This window comes from Hippopotamus amphibius, chromosome 2 (assembly GCF_030028045.1).
Source record: "Hippopotamus amphibius kiboko isolate mHipAmp2 chromosome 2, mHipAmp2.hap2, whole genome shotgun sequence".
NCBI classification, from domain to species: Eukaryota; Metazoa; Chordata; class Mammalia; order Artiodactyla; family Hippopotamidae; genus Hippopotamus; species Hippopotamus amphibius.
This window is the reverse complement of record NC_080187.1, coordinates 147,332,918-147,352,154: the sequence shown is the minus strand read 5'-3', so window position 1 is coordinate 147,352,154 and position 19,237 is coordinate 147,332,918. Positions and strand designations below refer to the sequence as shown.

At 44.7% G+C, this 19,237-nt stretch overlaps 1 protein-coding gene across 5 annotated transcripts in view; it reads left to right on the top strand.

Annotated features, from left to right (window-relative positions):
• Positions 1-3,443: 3,443 nt before the first annotated feature.
• Positions 3,444-19,237, top strand: part of ABHD2 (abhydrolase domain containing 2, acylglycerol lipase) — a 108,583-nt gene continuing 92,789 nt past the window's right edge. For 2 of the 5 annotated variants that reach the window (XM_057721534.1, XM_057721538.1), the window contains exon 1: positions 3,444-3,572. The gene's annotated coding sequence lies outside the window, so the exon portion shown is untranslated. Of the gene's footprint in view, positions 3,573-14,152; positions 14,233-19,237 lie in introns of all 5 variants that reach the window. The other 3 variants (XM_057721539.1, XM_057721535.1, XM_057721540.1) reach the window with 3 other exon arrangements.

The following is a 19,237-nucleotide window of genomic DNA, read 5'->3' as shown; positions in this document are numbered from 1 at the left end:
CAAGGTCCTATTGTAGAGCACTGGGAACTATATTCAATATCGCGTAATAAGCCATAATGGAAAAGAATATGAAAAAAAACCCTTAACTCAGTCCTCTGAACCCTCTGGTAAAGATATTCCAAAGGAAAAACTTCTCTCACCAGGTGGTAGATATTAGTAAAAAAATCCTGCATACATTGGGGTCAATGGGTAAATGGGAACTTTCTATACTTTCTGCCCAATTTTGTTGTAAATCTAAAACTGTTTTTAAATATAATGTCTAAATAAAACCAAATCCTGAATCCTGTGACTGCTACTTCTGAGGGACAGAACTTACAAAATGAGTTAGTGAAGATTTTTTTTATCCTTTCTTCCTTTCTTTTTTTCTTTTTTCTTTTTTTTTTTTTTTGGCCTTGCTGCAAAGCTTGTGGGATCTTAGTTCCCTGACCAGGGATTGAACCTGCACCCACCTCCTACATTGGAAATGCAGAGCCTTAACCACTGGACCACCAGAGAAGTCCCTAGAGAAAGATTCTTAAATGGGTTCCTACAATAACTACCACAAACATTTAAGAGCTAAATATGTGGCAGGCACTGTTTGATGCACTTTACATCTATTAACTCATTTGCTCCTCCCAGCACCCCAAGAGGGAGGCACAAATACTGTCATCTGAATTTTATGGAAAAAAATGGGCACAGAGAGGTGCAGTACTTGCCCAAGGTCACAAGGCTGGGAGAGGCAGAGCCAGGATTCAAGCCCCGGCAGCAGAGGTGCCAAAGTCCATTGCTCTCAATCATTAACTAAGGATATGGAATAATGAAAATGACTGAATGAATGGCTGAGTGAATCACTGATTTTGCTAAAAGAGAATAAATAAAGCTCACTACCTGCTCTGACCTCTGCTGCCCACGATCTGTCTGAGGACCTTGAGGACTTTCACAAATCCTGCTGAGACTTGTGAGGTTAGAGCCAGTTCTACTTCAGTAAAGTGATGGAGCTTTAGTCATTCCAGAATGTGAGTGGGTGCACACCCTCTCCCTTGTTCCTTTTATAACAAGGCACTCTCATGCTTTCAGAAATGTACTTCATAGCCGTGTCCTAAGCACTGGTTATCCCAGGCCAAGCCTCACTGAATCCTCAATCCCAACAGGCTACTAAACTTGAAGGCAAAAATGAGTCCATTCTGTCTCCTAAATGGCCTCCTACAGAAATGCTTTATAGAAGGAAATAATAAGATTCAACAGAATATGGCAAGAGCCAAAGCAGAGGAGAGGAAACAGAAATGAGAGACCAACAAGAAAAGAGTTCTGTGTTGCAAAGGGTAATGGATCATGATTTAAACCAGCCAGAGCTGCAAAGGAGAAGATGCACATGTCCTTTCCCTCTTTCTCCTCTGCCTGGGCTCAGTCTGCACCTCTCTTTGAGCCTCAGTGACACAATTGTACTTTAGAATTCCTGAATTGGATGGACATCCCTTTCTGGAACTCTTAGTTGAAACTGTGTTCCTGACATGGGTGGAAAAATCCATTTGTACAATGATAAGTCCATCTGCAATCTGATCCCAACAGCTGCTTTCTGTGTTCTCTGAATCAAGCTGGAGAAATCTTTCTGGATCTCAGGAGCCACTTCATGCCTTTCAGGACCTAACAAGACATCTCAGTCTCCTTCAGCAAGCACAAGCAGGAGCAAAGCTGCTTCCCCGAGGACATGTGCGGACATATATGTATGGCCACCAAGCAGTACTATTTAAAGCCACAACAACTGGAAAATTGTGGAGCAGAGCCAAGTGCGTGCACACACACCCCTCCCCAACTGGCCATAGATCTAAAGCTCTTTTCTGGAAGCCCAAACTGCTTTTAACACAACGAGTCAGAACCATGGGGGTCCCTCACTAAAATCCTTTGATTGGGTTTTTCTTTCCCAAAATGGAAGAGAATGTAGAGGAATAAACAAATGAAGTTAAAAAAAATTTTTTATGACAATGGAATGACAAAAATACAGCAACGGCAAAGGATTCTTTCTCCTCCTTCACCCTAGAACACCATGGGTGTAGGCTCTCCCAAACGCAGACCCAAAGGATCTGGGGCTAAATTTTGGCTTGAGAGTCTATTTCTGTTCACATTCTAGGACTTCCATACCTTCAGAATGGGCAATGAATTTGAGGGGTTCCTAACAGATAGATTTTATGCAGTGGTTTTTGGTCCAGTGCTGATCAGCCTTCAGAAGGGTGAAATGTGAGCCACTGGACCCTTGGATGGGTGAACAAGAAAAAGGAAGCTCCATTTTTCCTTGTCATAATTCTGAAATGTGCTGGAAAAAAACTTAACATTGATACAAATACCACTTCCCTTCTCTGGCTAAATCGCTACTCCCATCTCATTCCCTGCTCTGTCTCTCCCAGCCTTACTGTGCCTTGGTAGGGTGGCCCTGTCTGTCCTAAAGCAGTTACCTTTCAAGCCAGTCAAGTGTTCTAAAAAGCACATGGCATTGCAAAAGCAGTTTCAGACTCATAGAATTTTAGAACTGGACCTAATTCCATAAACCGATGTGTAAGTGGGTGGGGAACTAGTCTTGATTGAATGCCTACTGAGTGCCAGGCACTGTTAGTGTTTACCGGAGTTATTTAATCTTCTCATCAACTACTACTGTTACTCCCAGTTGCCAAATGAAAAAATTAGGATGCATGCTGAAAGGTTAGGTGACTTGCTCAAGGCCATACAACCTGTACATGCAAACAGGGAGTTCAGTTCTAGATATGATTCCAAAGGCTACATTCTTCCAGGCTGCCTCCAACTGGGCTAGGGTCGTCTTAAGGGCTGAAGGAACAGTGGGAGGATAACAGGTCCACATTGCCCGCCAAGGCCCCATCACTCTTTCCCAGCTGGAAGCGGCCAGAAGCCGCTGCCACCTCACTCCTTTCTCTCCTTGCGGTTTGGTGACTCGCTACCCTGCCTCCTCTCTCCCGGGACACGACCCCAAATTTTGCCCCTGGTGTCCTGGACTACAAGTGAGTCCATCGGTCGGCCTAGAGCCATCTGAACCGGCAGCTGAATTACCAGTCGGCGTTCCTCTTCCCAACCCTGACACCTGACTTTACCCAGCCCCCTCAAACCAGCTCGCGGTCACAATTGCCTCCCTCTTTGCACCCTGCCCCCATCAACATCAAACACGACCCATCTTTTAGTCCTCCTCTCTTTTCCCTGCCCCCTCCTGGCTAGCTTTATCCTATAGCGTCTTGGCCCACGCTAAAGACGTCAAAAATAACCAATTGTTGTGGAGCTCCTCGCTAAGAGCTCCGCCTCCGCTCTGAGGAACAGCTCCGTTGACCAATGGGCTGCCCTCCGGGTGCAATGAGAGCGCGGGGCTAGCAGAGCTGCGGACGGGCAGCCCAATGAAAGGGCGGCTTCCGTGGTTGGGGCGTGGCAGAAGTGGTCGTCAGGGGCGTGGCGGCAGTTGCTTGGGCGGAGCCGGTAGCGGCGGGAGCTGCACCGGGCAGGGGTTCCGGCTGCATTTCCATGAGCGCCGGCGGCAGCCGCGGAGCTGCGGGGACCGGATTGGGGCGAGCTGGGCCGCTGTAGTCAACCACGCGCAGGTAAAGCCACGGCCGAGCGAGCTCCGCTAAGCCGCGATCGAGCCCGCGACCAGTCGGGCCAAACCCCTGAGCCCCGCGGTCCCTGTCCTGGCTCGGCCCATAGCGCCGCTGCCTGCGCTCCCCGGATCCTCGGGGGCCTGTCACCTAGAGCCACGGGGGTCCCCAGGGCCGGCGGGGAGGGAGGCAACCTCGACCGCCTCGGGTGGGATACGCCTTCCTGAAAGCCCTTTGTCCCCTCCAGCCTCAGATAGCGAGGTTGGGGACATCCGTGACAGCGGCTCCCCTGCCGGCCGTCCCTCCATCAGTGCGCACTCTTGGGCCCTCTGGGGTCTGGGAAGGGCGTCTGCCAGGCTTGGTGATGGAGATCCGGGATCCGCACCTGTAAGGAGAGGGCCAAGGGACCTGATTGCAGCCCCGAATATCCGAGAGGCCTCTGCGTTTCTGGGCTTCAGGGACGCACCCAGGACTGATGGGTTCAAGTTGTACGGAGGCAGCTTGTGACCCACTTGGAGGCGCACTTATTGAGCTCGGCCCCGTGCCAGGCACTGTTCTAGGCGCTTCGTGGTCTTTCCCCACAGTGACAACTATCCAGCAGCGCAGGCCCTGCTAGGCGAGGCAGTCAGCACCTCGACCTTGGAAGTGACCAGGCAGAGGCCAGGTGACAGCCACCTGTCAGGGATGCTTAGAAGGGACTAGCAAGGGAGGGCTGCGTGACCCACCTGTGAGGCCCTTCACTCACAGATGCACTCTGGCCTTTACTGCCTACCTTGAGAATACTGCTGGGGGCTCCTTAGTTTGAAAGTGGGTGTTGAATTCATCCATAATGAACTTGTGGTCTCAACTCTGAAGAGTGGGTGTTAGCAAAAAGAACAGACCATAGCAAGAAGATAAGGTTTATTTCGCCGTCATGAGACTCCTTAATTTGAACCACTGTGGGCTGCTTCTCGTAATCTTCCTGATTCCTCTAGTTTGGTTGCTTCACCTCCAGTGTGTTAGTTTCACCTGCATTCCAGTAACCCTATCCAAAGGCAGCCTCCAAGATCAGACTCCTGAGAGGTGCCTGGAGGCCGAGGGAGGTGGGGACGGGGGACTGTAGGTTTGGCAGAGTTAATGTGATCTGGCCCAGAGCTTTTTGAGGGCCTTTCCATTGCAACCACACGAAGTAGAGTCCAAAAGAGAAACTATACAGCACCCCTTTCACTACCCTCTGTCATTTGCCTGCATAGAGAGGACATAATAATCTTCTGAAGGTCAGGAGGCAGAGGAAGAACATTAATAGCAAGTTTGCCACCTGTTTTAGGATGAATTAACCTTTGAATAATCAGCCAGAAAGCAGACCAGTCTATACAGTGCTGATCGTCAGCATGGACTTGTGGCATTTCAGAGCAGAAGACTCCTTAGATAGAGCTTGTCTAATCTGTCTTCTCCATGCACAGGTGGGGAAACAGAGGCCTGGGGAGGTCACAGGACTGACTGGTCATCACAGAACCATGACTAAAGGTTGATCTGTTGACCCTGGATCTAGCCAGTGCATGACTTGTATTTCACTCCTAGACTACTTAGCTCACTCTCCATGTTGAAATTCTAGGGGAGTCCAGAAAAGTTAAGAGCACAGATTTTGGGGCCAGAGTGCCTGGATTTGAATCCTAGCACTGCGTCTTACTAGCTGTAACCTTGGGCAAGTTACTTAACCTCTCTGTGCCTCTAATTGTTCACCTATGAGACAGGAATAATAATGGTACTTCGATGAGAAGGTTGTTTTGAGGATTACTATATCTGAAGCATTTAGAACAGTGCCTGGCACACAATAAGCAGATCTATAGATTTGTGAAGTACAATCTTCTGTTGCCTTTTTATACAGCTTTTCTTCATACCCACCACCCAGTATTTTCTATTAGGAGCTAATTTTTTCTCCTGCCTCCTCTATCCCAGTTCATTAAACATATTTCAGATTTCATTGTATTTAGCACAGATGTCTATGGGGTTTTCCAAGTCACAATGCATTTTATTTCTTATTTATTTCTTATTTTTCTGTCGTTTATCGAATCAGGTAATTCATTTTCTCTGTTAGTCCTCTCCTTGTAATTACACTCTTTTTAGACTCCAAATCTCATTCTCTTTAAAAGGAGGGTGGCATCCTTCAAAGTGATAAACAAAGCCCCCGATGATACCAGTCTCCACGGCATCCTTCCAAATATCTGTTCCCTCTGTTTGGCCCTCCTTCCCAGTTGTCAGTATGATGCAGCGTGATTATAAATGGGTGAACGTTTTTAGATTAAGATTTCATGAGCCTCCGTATTAAGTGCTTTTCGGAAGTTCAGGGATCGTGTGTCAAATGCATTTAAGTAAGTTACTTAGTCATTGGAGCAGGGGGAGCACCAGCAGCGCCTGCCTAGCCTGGCAGAAACACAAGTGTGTGACTGATTCTTGCTGGTAATCTAGCTGTTTCACTAATTTTACTGCATTTTTCCTGTTCTTTTCTTGAGCTTGAAATAAACCAGATGGCACGTGCAGCAGAACGGTCTTTTCCTCTCGTTTTTAGTTGGGGAAATTCCCTTTCTTTTCTACTTTCACCTTCATTCTCTTTATCACCTTCACGGTTCTGATAAAGATCTACTCTCAGTCTGCCAGCCAACTCCCTTTTAATCGGAAGATAACTGTCACCTTTATTTCTTGCAGGAATCTGGTCACTTGGGTTTTCCCTTCTCTGTTTTTAAACGTTTTCTAGAGTGAACCAAATATGATCACTATTTATTGATTGGCTCCTTCCTAAGAGCTGATTCTGAGTTTGGGTTTTTTGTCTAGGACATTCTAGAACTCAGCCATCTTAGAATAACTGTTTTAGTTTCTTGGTGTATTAATATGGGCCCCTTTCTCTCTCTCTTGCTCTTTTTTCTCATAACATCTTGGTGAAAGGGCTTCTCATTTGCTGTTATTCCTTACTTCTTCCACTTATGCCTTTCCCCTGGGAATCTCTGGCAGGGCCCACCAAGAGTATAGTGGTTCCCCACTGCCCTTGCCCCAAGCTCCTGTCCAGAGCATGAAATAATTTCTTTCATCTTGTGGAAGACTGGGTGAAGTCTGTCTTGTTCTTTGCCTAAAACCTGGCTCTTTGAAAAGCCTTAGGAGGGAGAGCCTTCCAATGTAATGGAATTCATGTGGCAGAATTTCTGCTATAACTTACTGCTTACAGTATTCTGAGTTTTGTTGCAATGTGGGTTTTGAGTATTCTTTGACCAATTTAAGAGTGTAGATGACTGGGGCAAGGGATGTTTAAGCCTTTCTGTTTCATCTTGGGCTACACTGTCCCTATGAACAGAGCACAGGGAGTTCAGGCACAGGGAGTGCCTCTTGATGTGCTCTGGCATTAGGATTTTATAGCAGCTTTGCATGTTCCAACCTTTTTGGCCGGTGCATGATGTTTTTAACCCTCATGCTGCTATTTCTGCATTGATACCCTGCAGGTGCTGACATTATCTCCTTTCAGGATCATTTTCATATCTGCACGTTTGTTTATGTGGTCTTGGTTCCAAGCCATCATGTTCTTTGGATTAAATGTTTTCTATTTATAAAATGGCTGGTGTGGACGAGTCACCAGACCTATTGTTACCCATGAAGCTTACGCACTGGACCCAGTTGGGTGCAGGGCTTGTGACACAGGACCCACTTTCTGATCTTTTGCAACGGTTAAGTAGCAGGCAGGTAAAGAGCTTATTAGAGAATTGGAACACTGATACCCTTGGGTTTGCCTGGTTTCTGATTTTCTTTTGTTGTCTTTGAATGGAGGTTCATTAAGTTCAACAAACTGAGCATCTGGTGTGTGCCAGCAAGACAGCTGTCAAGATTAACAAGGGTGTTTGGTTTGCTGCAGAAAGACTATTTCGTTTTTATTTTACATTTTAAAATTTTTGGTGTTTTTAATTCAAAACAAATTTTAATAGGTAATGCATTTACATGATGAAGGAAAATATTTGAAAGGCGCAAAAGCAAGGTAGTAAATACATCTCTGTCCACCCCTGACTCCCACCACCTAGTTTTATTCCTTAGAGGCAGCAGTGTTGCTGATTTCTTCATCCTCCAGAGGTGTTCCAGGCACAGCCGAGATATTTTATAACATCTATTAGCAAATCCATTGTATTATCTTTCCCTTTTCCACAAATGGTAGCACAGGATCCGTGCTATTTGGAACCTTGCCTTTTTCCACTCAGTGTTTCTTCACAGTATGGAAAGAGCTTCAGCATCATTTTTTACGAAGGTGATCTATTTTACTTATTCGATTCTGTTTCTAAGGCTGCTAAGAACCAGTCTTATATAGATAACAGCTTCACATGGAGCTCCTAAAGCATTCTGTGGATATTTGGGGGCAAATATTTTTCTTTATGTCCTCCAGCTCTGAGCCTGAGAAGAGGCTGGGTGAGGCGGAGGGCCTCTCCTGAAGGTCATCCAATGAAGGGAGAGTGGGGGCGTTGAAAAATGACGAGCATTGGCCTTCAGGCCCTTTGCCTGCGCTCTGGGCAGAACCTGGTGGAATTGCCTGGGAAAGCTTGCTGTGCTTTCTCTGGTCTCCAAGGAAAGCTCCCGGCCTTCCTGATATATCTTTTAGCATCTCTACCACGTCCAGTCCTGTCTCCTGCACCCCAGCCCCGACTCTCTTTGTCCTCGCCCTTGGGTATCAGAAGGGAACCCCGCCCTTCATGACGGGACTTCCTGTTTGCACAGCTTTGTTAAGGGCCACACGCCGTCCTCTCTCTCACCCGGTGAAAAACCAGCTCTAACACCTGCGCCTCTGTGAAGCCTCCTTCCCAAACAACGTTTGGGAATATATTTGTCGTTCTCCTAGGAGTGTCTACCATTCTCCATATCACTTTACCATCTCCCAGGTCTCTGAGCCTCACACGGCCTTGCTAAGCTTTTGCTGGTGGTTCCTCTGCGACTTTAGTGGGTCTTCGTGTTTGAATTTTCTGTGGCCGCACTTACGTTTTGTGTAGGCGCACTGATTTACATATGGTCTTATGGTGGCTCCCAGATCTTGCCCGTGGCTTTGCTTCTCACTTTTCTTTAAAACGTGACTTAATCTTCATCTTGCTTTTATTTCCCTCCAAATCTAATTCATTCCCCTTGACATTGCATTGAATCTTCATCATGTTAGTCCGCCGGTCTAATTGAGAGGCCTTATTTTCTGATCTTTGCTGTTTGCTGGGCGTCCACATTATCCATCGGCTGTAGCATAGATGCTGTGTCATGTAATATGAGAGGGAGGTGATATTATCCGCCAGCCTCTTACCAGTCTCTCTGGGGTAGAAGAGATAGAAGATTTGAAAAAACTGCCCCTTTTCTGCACAATCACTCCAGCCAGGTATTTTTGTACTGTTTACTTGGTCATGTCAATGACAGCAGTAAAAAACAAATTGGGGCACCTCAAAAACTGGTACAAGAGTGTAAAGCAATTATATTCCAATAAAGAGTTAAAAAAAAAAAAACCAGAAAACGAAACAAACAAAACAAATTGGGAAGTCCAACATGGGATTGCCAAATTTTAAGTTTTTCAAATAAGGCCGTAAAAAAAGACCTGTCATCTCCCCTCATCGCCATCATTTAAGAAAAGACACTTTAACCCCCAAAATGTGGGAAGGCCCACATCCCAGAATAAAGAGCAACCTTCAAAACAGAACATATTTAGACTGATAAAAAGGTTGAGCTCATGAAAATCGAACTGTGGCATTTGAGAGGGTCTGAAGTAGAGGATTCTATTCAAGGAAGGTTCCACTTTTCCAGTTTCCTTAGACAGTGCCAGCTGTTCTTTTGCTGGGAAACCAGGCCATTCACTTAGCAAGCTAACCTAGCCATGGCATCATTTGGTGTGGTTTTATGCCCAGTGTCTTTTAGGTGGTATGGACCACACAATGTTGATATGCAGTTGTAGCATCTTTGAGTGATGTGAGCTGATAGTGGGAGTTGTTCTTGGACTCGGCGGGGCTGGATGTGTTCATGTCTTAAGTGCCATGTTGGGACTTCCCTGGTGGTCCAGTGGTTAGGGGTCCATGCGTTCACTGGCGAGGGCCTGGGTTTGATCCCTGGTCAGGGAACTAAGATCTCACAAGCCGTGCAGTGTGGCCGGAAAACAAACAAACAAACAAACAAACAACTAATAATAAAGTACCATGTTCTGATTTTTAAGGACAGGGAGTGGGGGAAGCCGGGGCGGGACCTCCACAACTTGGAATGAGGCTCTTTGATGTGGTGTGTTTACACATCAGTCTTCTGAAGCGTATGCTTACACTCATTAAATTCTTGATGTAATATGTCAGGTGGAGGCTTATATTGTTTCTGAGATGTAAGTGACTTCTCACCTGAATCCCCAGGGCACCTTTTGCTTTCCTCCAGCAGTAAGTACCACGAAATTCCTTCTGTGTTATGGGTATTTACCAGTCCAAGGACAAGGGTATATTCTTGAGTTTCTTTGAGTTCTCCTTAAATTAAGAGCACTCAGATTTTTAGGTTTCATGCTAACAATAGTTGGAAATATTTTAAAAGCATGTCCTGGATTACTGGGATGACCTAATTACATCTGGGTCCAGCCATACCGCCTCAGTGCCCCTTATGTGCGTGTGAATTTCTGATGAGTTAGAGCCAGGTTAACATGCTGTGAGAAAAATACAGAGACGGACTTAGCGTGGAGAAGAGGAGCTAGCACCAGGTAAAGTCCAGTGTGCAAATGAAGGCTGAAACAGGGTTCCCAGCAGAGGAAAGGGGCATGAGAACAGTCCCCACACTGCACCTGGTACTCACACGACCTGCCAGGGAATGGGTGGGAGCACTTGACATTGTCTTGGGGATTTCAGGTCTGAAAAATGGCATCAGCCTCATTACGTTAGTGAAGTTAACCTGAATTATACTGTTTGGGTAATTTTATTTGTACATTCGTTTTAGTCTCCATAATTGTAAAAGTGCTAAGAAAAGTTTATGTCTGGTTTTATGTTTGTACGTTTTAAGAAATAGTGTAAGAAATAATAATTGAGTAAAAGTAGTTCAATTTCAGTTTAAAAATCGAGTAAAAAATCCCCAGAGGTTCTGGTGGAACTATCTTTTTTTTTCCCATAGAGGGGGCCAGCTAGCACCTGAGTTTGAAAGACCCCAGTGTAGGAATCTAAACTCAGAGGTTTCCAGTCACCTTTGTGTCACGCATGGCTCCTTTCCACATGTTGAACTCTTTAGAAATATTCGTGGAGTCAAAATGAAGAGTTAGTTTGCATCATTACGGTGCTGCCTGAATGAGATCCTGTTTGGACGTGCGGTCAACACTGTGTCCACAGCAATGAAGGGGAGCCCTCCAGATGTAATCTCGGATTCTTTTTATTTAATTTTGGAGTGTGATAAAGTTTTCTTATTGATATTTGTGTGACCCACACACTTACCAGAAGGGCCATAGCTGGGAGCAGCCTGAAACTTACTTGCCACAAGCAACTCATCAGCCCAGGGACAGTGGAGGTTTGGCCATAGCTAAAAGCTGGGTGTAAACTTGAACCTCAGTGACTACTGAGACTGTTCGTACTATGGCTAAATAATCATTCATTCATTTATTAGCTTTTATTATTGGAATTTTAAAGCTATACAGAAGTAGGGAGAATTGTATAGGGAACTCCCGTGTACCCAATGCCAGCTTCAACAATATCAGTTCATGACCGCTCCTGTTTCCTCTGTACCAGCCACTGCCCCAGCTCACATCAGTTTTGAATAGATCCCAAATATCATACAGTTGTATCTATACATATATCTGTGACATCTCTTAGAGATAAGGATTCCTTTATTAAACCTACTATAGTACTATTATTACTCTTTAAAAACTTAGTAGTTCTTTAATATCATCAGCTATCTAGTCATTGTTCAAATTTCTAATTGTCTAAAAATGTCAGAAGTACTTCTCTTCTTTAGTTTAATATTTTTGAATCAGGATTCAAATAAGGTTCACACACTGTGGTTGGTGGCTCTGTCATTTATGTCTCTTTTAAACTCCAAGTCCATTTCCTTCTCTTTGTTTCTCTACAATTTTTTGGAGAAATTGGGTAATTTGCCCTGTAGACATATTTATTTCTTCTTGAACAGGTAATACACTCACACAATATAAGATTCAAAAGCTATGACATGGTAAACAGTAAGAAACCTTCCCCAAAGCAATGAATGTTACTAGTATCTTGTATATTCCTTCAGAGTTATTTTATGCGTCTCCCAGCAAATGTGTGTGTATCTCTATCCTATATCTTTCTTTTTCTGTAACTAGCTGCATATCGTCCTTGTTCTGTTCCTTGCTTTGTCCGCTTCACATGGAATGATGCATTTTAGCAAATCTCCACATGTATTGTTTGACATCCTATTAACTTCTCTCACGTATCTGATTATGACATTACTGCTCTTGAAAAACTGAGGGATGCACGATATTCCAGGATGATGTGATGACACTGGAGTCTTTCAACATTTATTGAGCCCTCTCTCTGCTGGGCCTCAGCTGTCCAGGCTCTCCCCTGGGGCCTGGACACCCTCTGCCCCTCTGTTGGCCCCTGCTTGGCCCAGAGGTGGCTTTCCACGAATGTTTGCTGAGCTCCCAGTCCCTCACAGCTAGCTCCTTGTGTGGCCTGAACTGTATTCACACTGTAGACTTTAGCTTCTCAGATTCCAAATACCCTGGCTGCAATCCCCTTTTCTATTCCGATCATGTAAATAAAGTGCTCACTCGCTCTTGTCAGTGACATTGAAAAATGTGCCCTTCTAAATAGTAAGATGATGGGAAATGCCAAGGAGATTATAGCCAAGGATATTTTCCCCAATTTAGAAAACTCCCTTTCCCTCGGTCTATCATTAATATCACCCATCCATCTATTTATTTACTCCACATAGAAAGCTGGATGTTACATTGAAATTGCAAGAGAAATCTTGACTTTGCCACCAAAGAGCTTATGAGAGGAATGCAAATTTCTTGAAGGTTCTCTTTGGATGGGAGAGGACTTGCAGAGCATTTGTTGATGAGGCAGAAGGGATCAGGATCTATCCAGCTCTGTAACAGGTGCCTCGTTTCTCTGTATTCCTAGAGCCTTTCCCAGACCTGGCCCAGGGTGGGTCTCCAGGCCTCAGACTCCTCCCCGGCATTAAAAATAACTCACAGAACAGTCATAAGTACCAAATGAGGTAATGTCTGAGGACACACTTTGTAAACAGTAAATTACAGATTGGTCTCCACTGTCGACACCAGTGTACTTTGTGACATGTTGGAGGATTAACTGAGGTAATGTATTTAAATCACAACCATTGGATAAACTGTAGAGCTACGCAAATAGGAATTTTTGTTTTCATCCAGTTCTGCTCCTTCCTTTTGAAGATATGGTGACTTGTTAGCTAGCGTTAGCCAGAGAGCGCTTACTAGATCCCAGGATGAGGGTCTTTGACCCCTAACCTGTGGTTCATGGACTTGATATTCTCTCTGGGGAACTGATAGACAAGCTAATGGTCTGGAATGGGTACAGGAACATGTAGTATGTCTGTGATCTACTCGTCACCTGCAGAAGATGGTTAAACTGGGGTTGGTAGTGATTGCTCATAGGCAAGTCCAGGACCTGGACTAACCAGGCTTGAAGACTCAGACTTTGGGCCATGCCCTGGGACCCTCTAACCTTGTTGGATAAAGCGAGCCCTTCTTTTGCCATGTCTGGTGGACACACCATTGCCAAGTCATTATGTTTGCATTTAAAATTTTCATTGCAATAGCAGGACACTCTTATCATTCCCCCATCCCCCCCCCTTTTTTTTTTTTGCCACACCGTGAGATCTTAGTTCTCTGACCAGGGATCAAACCTGCACCCCCTGCATTGGAAGCGCAAAGTCTTAACTACTGGATGGCCAGGGAAATCCCTATCATCCCATCCCAAGTTTCTTAATCTCTTGGCACCTCAGTTTCCTTACCCATCATGAGGTGCCAAGAGATTAAGAAACTTGCCCGAAGTCGTACAACCAGTAAATGGTAGATTTGTGATTCAAGTCAGATCTGTCTGTCCCCAAAGCCTGTCACCCTAATGTGAGTGGCCTTACTACCCCACCATCCGTGCACACCCACAGGAAGCATCTCAATGAGGTAGAAATCTTTGTAACAAGACTTGTTCTGACCTATTTACATAAGCCTGTTTCAAATGCCACAGATACTTAAGGAAGGATTTTTCCATGTTTGTTAGATATTAAAAAGGATCCCTATTTTTTAATTCCACTAACCTCTCAATCTAGATTAACCTTAGGATTGATTGTATTCAAATGTATGTTTTCTGGATCAGATAAATTCATGTCAGTTGGAAAATGCCATAGACATTTTTGTCGCATTGGATGTTTTGGAGTGAAAAAGCAGGAATCGTGAGTCTTCTAATGGTATTTCAGTATTTATCTGAATGCCAACAATCAATAGATAGTTTTCTGCCTACCTTCTCTTTGGGCATCTTCCTTCCTTCTGCTACATAGAACAGCCTGTTTTTGCTTTGAATTCTCTTTTTTTCCTTATTTGTGAGCAGTTTCTGAAGTAGATTTATAACTCTTTGAAACTTTAGATAAACGGGAAGGGTAAAAAGAAATATGGCACTGGATGTGAGCTTCTCTGAGTGAAGAAAAGTGGAAAACTTTCATTTAGGTGAGTAATTATTTGCCTGAACTTCAAGATGTTCTTTAAAAGCTACTGACAGCCCACGTCACGCTGAGCTTTTCCTCTTGACCCACGGTAGTGTGTCAGTTACTCATAATGGCCTATACCTCTCAGCCTAATGTAATAATCTCATGAGAAAATTCTGCTCAAGGGATCAGAATGGTGACGTGTTAGGTGTTTCCCACAGGCTTAATCAAGAAATATTTACAGAGTGCCCACCCCATGTTCCACACCCTAAATTTAAACTTGGATAGGATTTTACGCTGAGGATTGAGTCAGCAGGGCACAGACTGCAATCCCCATCAGAAATCAAAGGGATATGCATCACCACTTTTATGTGGAGATGAGGCTTGCTGATTTTCTAGTTATGAAAGAGTATTTGCAAAATGTGAAGGTAGGAAACAGGATGATTTTTAGTGCCTGGAGGAGATGACCCTCAAATGAAGACTCCTGTATATTCAGCTGATTGTACAAAAACGACTTGGATGTCATGGTGGCTTGGGGTGATGTTCAAGTGATGAATGACAGTGTTCATCCAACATCCCGTGGGTCAGATTACACACAGCCAAACAGAGGCTTCTCACACCTATCGAGCATGTCAGTCCCCCAGTGGGCTGGTCCAGTGGGCTCTACCAAGGCACCATCTTCCAGGCTGACATCTAGAACTCCCCCTGGAAGTAAAGCCCTGAAGCTTCTTCCACAGTGACTCACTCTCACTGCTCCCAAACCTGTCCCTCTTGCCCTGCCTGCCAGTCTCCTGGCTGCCCAGTATCCTCAGGCCTTGGCTCTGCCTGTGAACCAGGCTGCGGTCTGCATTCTTTCTCTCTTCTCCTGTTCCATCCCTTCCCATGGTTCCCCAGCTGAGTTTACTTTCTTCTTTCTGCCTCCTTTGTTTGAATGCCTCTAGTATTTATAGTTGGAACTTCAGGATTTCATTCTTAATTATACATGGCTTTGCACTGTTTGATAACTATTTCCTGGACGCCTTGTATTATACTTCTTTCATAGTCCCCACGGAGCTTAGAATGAAGCTGATGTCTTTGGTACCCATGGGGAGCAGGGTGGAATGTCAGAAGTGGGGTGTAGTTTTGCAAATATCTCCCCCAATGGTATTGACACACTTTTGGGGGGGGGGCGGGGTTCTGTCCTCTTCTTTTACAAACCAGTGCTTTATCTGTGAGGGTGCTTCCACCTTATACAGGTAAATCAATTTTGGGGAAATGAGATCACTTTCCCAGTGATGGAGAAGTGTTTCCTTCATTTCCAATGAAGTCTTCCTCGATGGCTAGTTCCTCACCTCCCGGGAAACATGGTTGGCATCACATGTGCATGGGGAAAGCCTGGCAGAGGAAGACCTCCTGTAAAGTGAGCTCGTGGCTGAGTCTCTGCTCCATGTGAGACTTGGGCAGAGGTGGAGATGAACTCAGAGAAAATGCCTGCCCTCAGGCAGGCAAAATTAGGCAAAAACCAAAGGAGGAAGGCTGCTGGGCAGCTAGGAGTGACAGCGAGGACTTGTCCTCGGACTTTAAAGAAGGCTGAGAAAGCTCGCTTCCCAAGTGGGAGGACAAAGAGAAAGGCCCAGAGCAGCAGTGGGATGTTTGCGTTGGATGGACCAGGAGATAAGAACTCTCGAGGATGTGAACCTACTTCTGTCTCTTTACTTGGAAAAGCCATCCGTTTAGCTAAGACCCCAAAATATATCAACCCAGAGCCCTGCCCTTTCCATCTCAGAGCCTTTGAATTTCTATTTTTCTGGATTTTCAGTGTCCTTAGTAGAAGGATCTGATGAAGTCAAGCTCAAGACTTCCTAGGGACAAATTCCCGTGTTCTTCATGTGTTGAAAATTCCCTTGCTGTTTCTTTAAAACTAACATTTTTATAATCTTGAAATATGTAATAAAGCAGTTTTCCTCTAAAAATCTCAAAGCATTTTGCAAACCTCTTCTTGAGTATATCAGTATTTTATAATTATAAAGCTTTTTTTAAACTTGCATAATTTCATCAACTTCTTTCCCTCAGTAGTCTATAATGTAACCTCCCCTCCCCAATTTTATAGAAGAAAAAGCAAACTTTCATAAAATTTAGGCAGTTCATCCAAGGTCACTTGGCACAACCTAAACTCAAACACAAGTCCTCTGACTCTAAAACCTTTGTCATTTGAACCTGATTAAAAAATGGGCAGAGGCTCTGAATAGACGTTTTTCCAAAGAGGACGTACAGGTGGCCAGCAGGCACGTGAGAAGACACTCACACTGCTTATCACCAGAGCAGTGCAAATCAAAACCACAATGAGGTATCACCTCACACCTGTCAGAAAGGCTATGATCAAAAAGAGAACAAATAACAAATGTCAATGACAATGTGGAGAGCAGGGAACCCTCGTGCACTGTTGGTGGAAATGTAAATTAGTGCAGCCACTGTGGAAAACGGTTTGGAGGTTCCTCAAAAACTTATAAATAGAACTACCATATGATCCAGCAATTCCATTCCTGGATGTATATATCTGAGGCAAATGAAAACACTAATTAGAAAAGATAAATGCACCCCTATGTTCATTACAGCATTATTTACAATTGCCAAGATAGGGAAACAACCTAAGTGCCCATGAATAGATGAATGGATAAAGAAGATGTATATATACACAATGGAATATTACTCAGCCATAATAAAGAATGAAATCTTGCCATTTGCAACAACATGGATGGACCCAGAGGGTATTATGCTAAGTGAAATAAGTCAGACAAAGACAAATACTGCATGATTTCACTTTTATGTGGAATCTAAAAAACAAAACAAAAGAACAAACATAACAGAAACAGAGTTACAGAGAACAAGCAGGTGATTGCTAGAAGTGGGAGTGGGGGTGGAGGGAGGAAAGAAGTAGGTGAGGGAGGTTAAGAGTACAAACTTCCAGTTGCAAAATAGGTGAGTCATCAATATGAAATGTACAGTGTGGAGAATATAGTCAATGATAGGCTTTGTATGGTGACATATTGTAACTAGACTTATGGTGATCATTTTGAAAGTATGGAAATATTGAATCACTATGCTGTGTAACAGGAACTAACATAGTGTTGTAGGTCAGTTTTACTACAAAAACAAAGAAACTCATAGAAAAAGAGATCAGATTTGTGGTTACCAGCGGCAGGGGGTGGGAGGAGGGGAAATTGGATGGAGGTGGGCAAAGGGTATAAAATTCCAGTTATAAGATAAAAAAGTACTAGGGATATAATGTCCAACATGATAAATATAATTAACACTGTGATATGTTATACTGCATGTGAAAGTTGTTAACAGAGTAAATCCTAGGAGTACTCATCACAAGGAAAAAGATTTTTTTTCTATTATTTCCTTTTTTTAAAATAAATTTATTATTTATTTATTTATTTATTGGCTGCTTTGGGTCTTCGTTGCTGCGTGTGGGCTTTCTCTAGTTGCAGAGAGCGGGGGCTACTCTTCACTGCAATATGCAGTGGCTTCTCTTGCTGCAGAGCACGGGCTCTAGGCACACGGGCTTCAGCAGTTGTGACACGTGGGCTCAGCAGTTGTGACTCAAGGGCTCCAGAGTGCAGGCTCAGCAGCTGTGGTGCACGGGCTTAGTTGCTCCGCGACACGTGCGATCCTCCAGGACCAGGGATCGAACCCGTGTCCCCTGCATTGGCAGGTGGATTCTTTACCACTGGGCCACCAGGGAAGCCCCTATTATTTCTTTAATTTTGTATCTATATGAGATGATGGATGTTCACTCAACTTATTGTGATAATCATTTCATGATGTAAATCAAATCATTACGCTGTGTGAAGATGGCGGAGTAGGAGGACATGCGCTCACTCCCTCTTGCAAGAGCACCAGAATTAGAACTAAATGCTGAACAATCATCGACAGAAAGACACTGGAACTCACCAAAAAAGACACCCCACATCCAGAGACAAAGGAGAGGCTGCAATGAGACAGTAGGAGGGGCGCAATCGTGTTAAAATCAAATCCCATAAATGCTGGGTGGGTGACTCGCAAACTGGAGAACAGTTGTACTGCAGAAGTCCACCCACTAAAGTGAGGGTTCTGAGCCCCACATCAAGCTTCCCAACCTGGGAGTCCAGCAATGGGAGGAGGAATCCCCAGAGAATCAGACTTTGAAAGCCAGTGGGATTTGATTGCGGGACCTCCACAGGACTGGGGGAAACAGAGACTCCACTCTTGGAGGGCACACAAAAAAGTGTGCTCACCAGGACCCAGGGGGAAGGAGCAGTGACCCCATAGGAGACTGAACCAGACCTACCTGCTGGTGTTGGAGGGTTGCCTGCAGAGGTGGGGGGCTGCTGTGGCTCGCCAGGGTGGCGGGAGTACTGGTGGCAGGGGTTCTGGGAAGTGCTCATTGACGTGAACCCTCCCAGAGTCCACCATTAGCCCCACCAAAGAGCCTGTAAGCTCCAGTGCTAAGTAGCCTCAGGCCAAACAACCAACAAGGTGTGAACACAGCCCCACCCATTAGCAGACAAGCAGATTAAAGTTTTACTGAGCTCTGCCCACCAAATCAGATTAAAGTCTTACTGAGCTCTGCCCACCCAGCCCAACCTACCATCAGTCCCTCCCATCAGGAAGCACCCAGGAGCCTCCTAGATACCTTCCTCCACAAGAGGGCAGACAGCAGTATCAGACAGTATCAGCAGTATTTCATCTTGTGGAACTGAAAACCACAGCCACAGAAAGAGAGAGAAAATGAAAAAGCAGAGGACTTTGTACCAGATGAAGGGACAGGATAAAACCCCCGAAAAACAACTAAATGAAGAGGAGATAGGCACCCTTCCAGAAAAAGAATTCAGAATAATGATGGTGAAGATGATCCAGGACTTAGAAAAAAAGACTGGGTGCCAAGATTTTAAAGTTTACCAAAGACCTAGAAGAAGTGAAGAGCAAACAAACAGAGATATGCAACACAATAACGGAAATGAAAAATACACTAGAAGGAACCAATAGCAGATTAACTGAGGCAG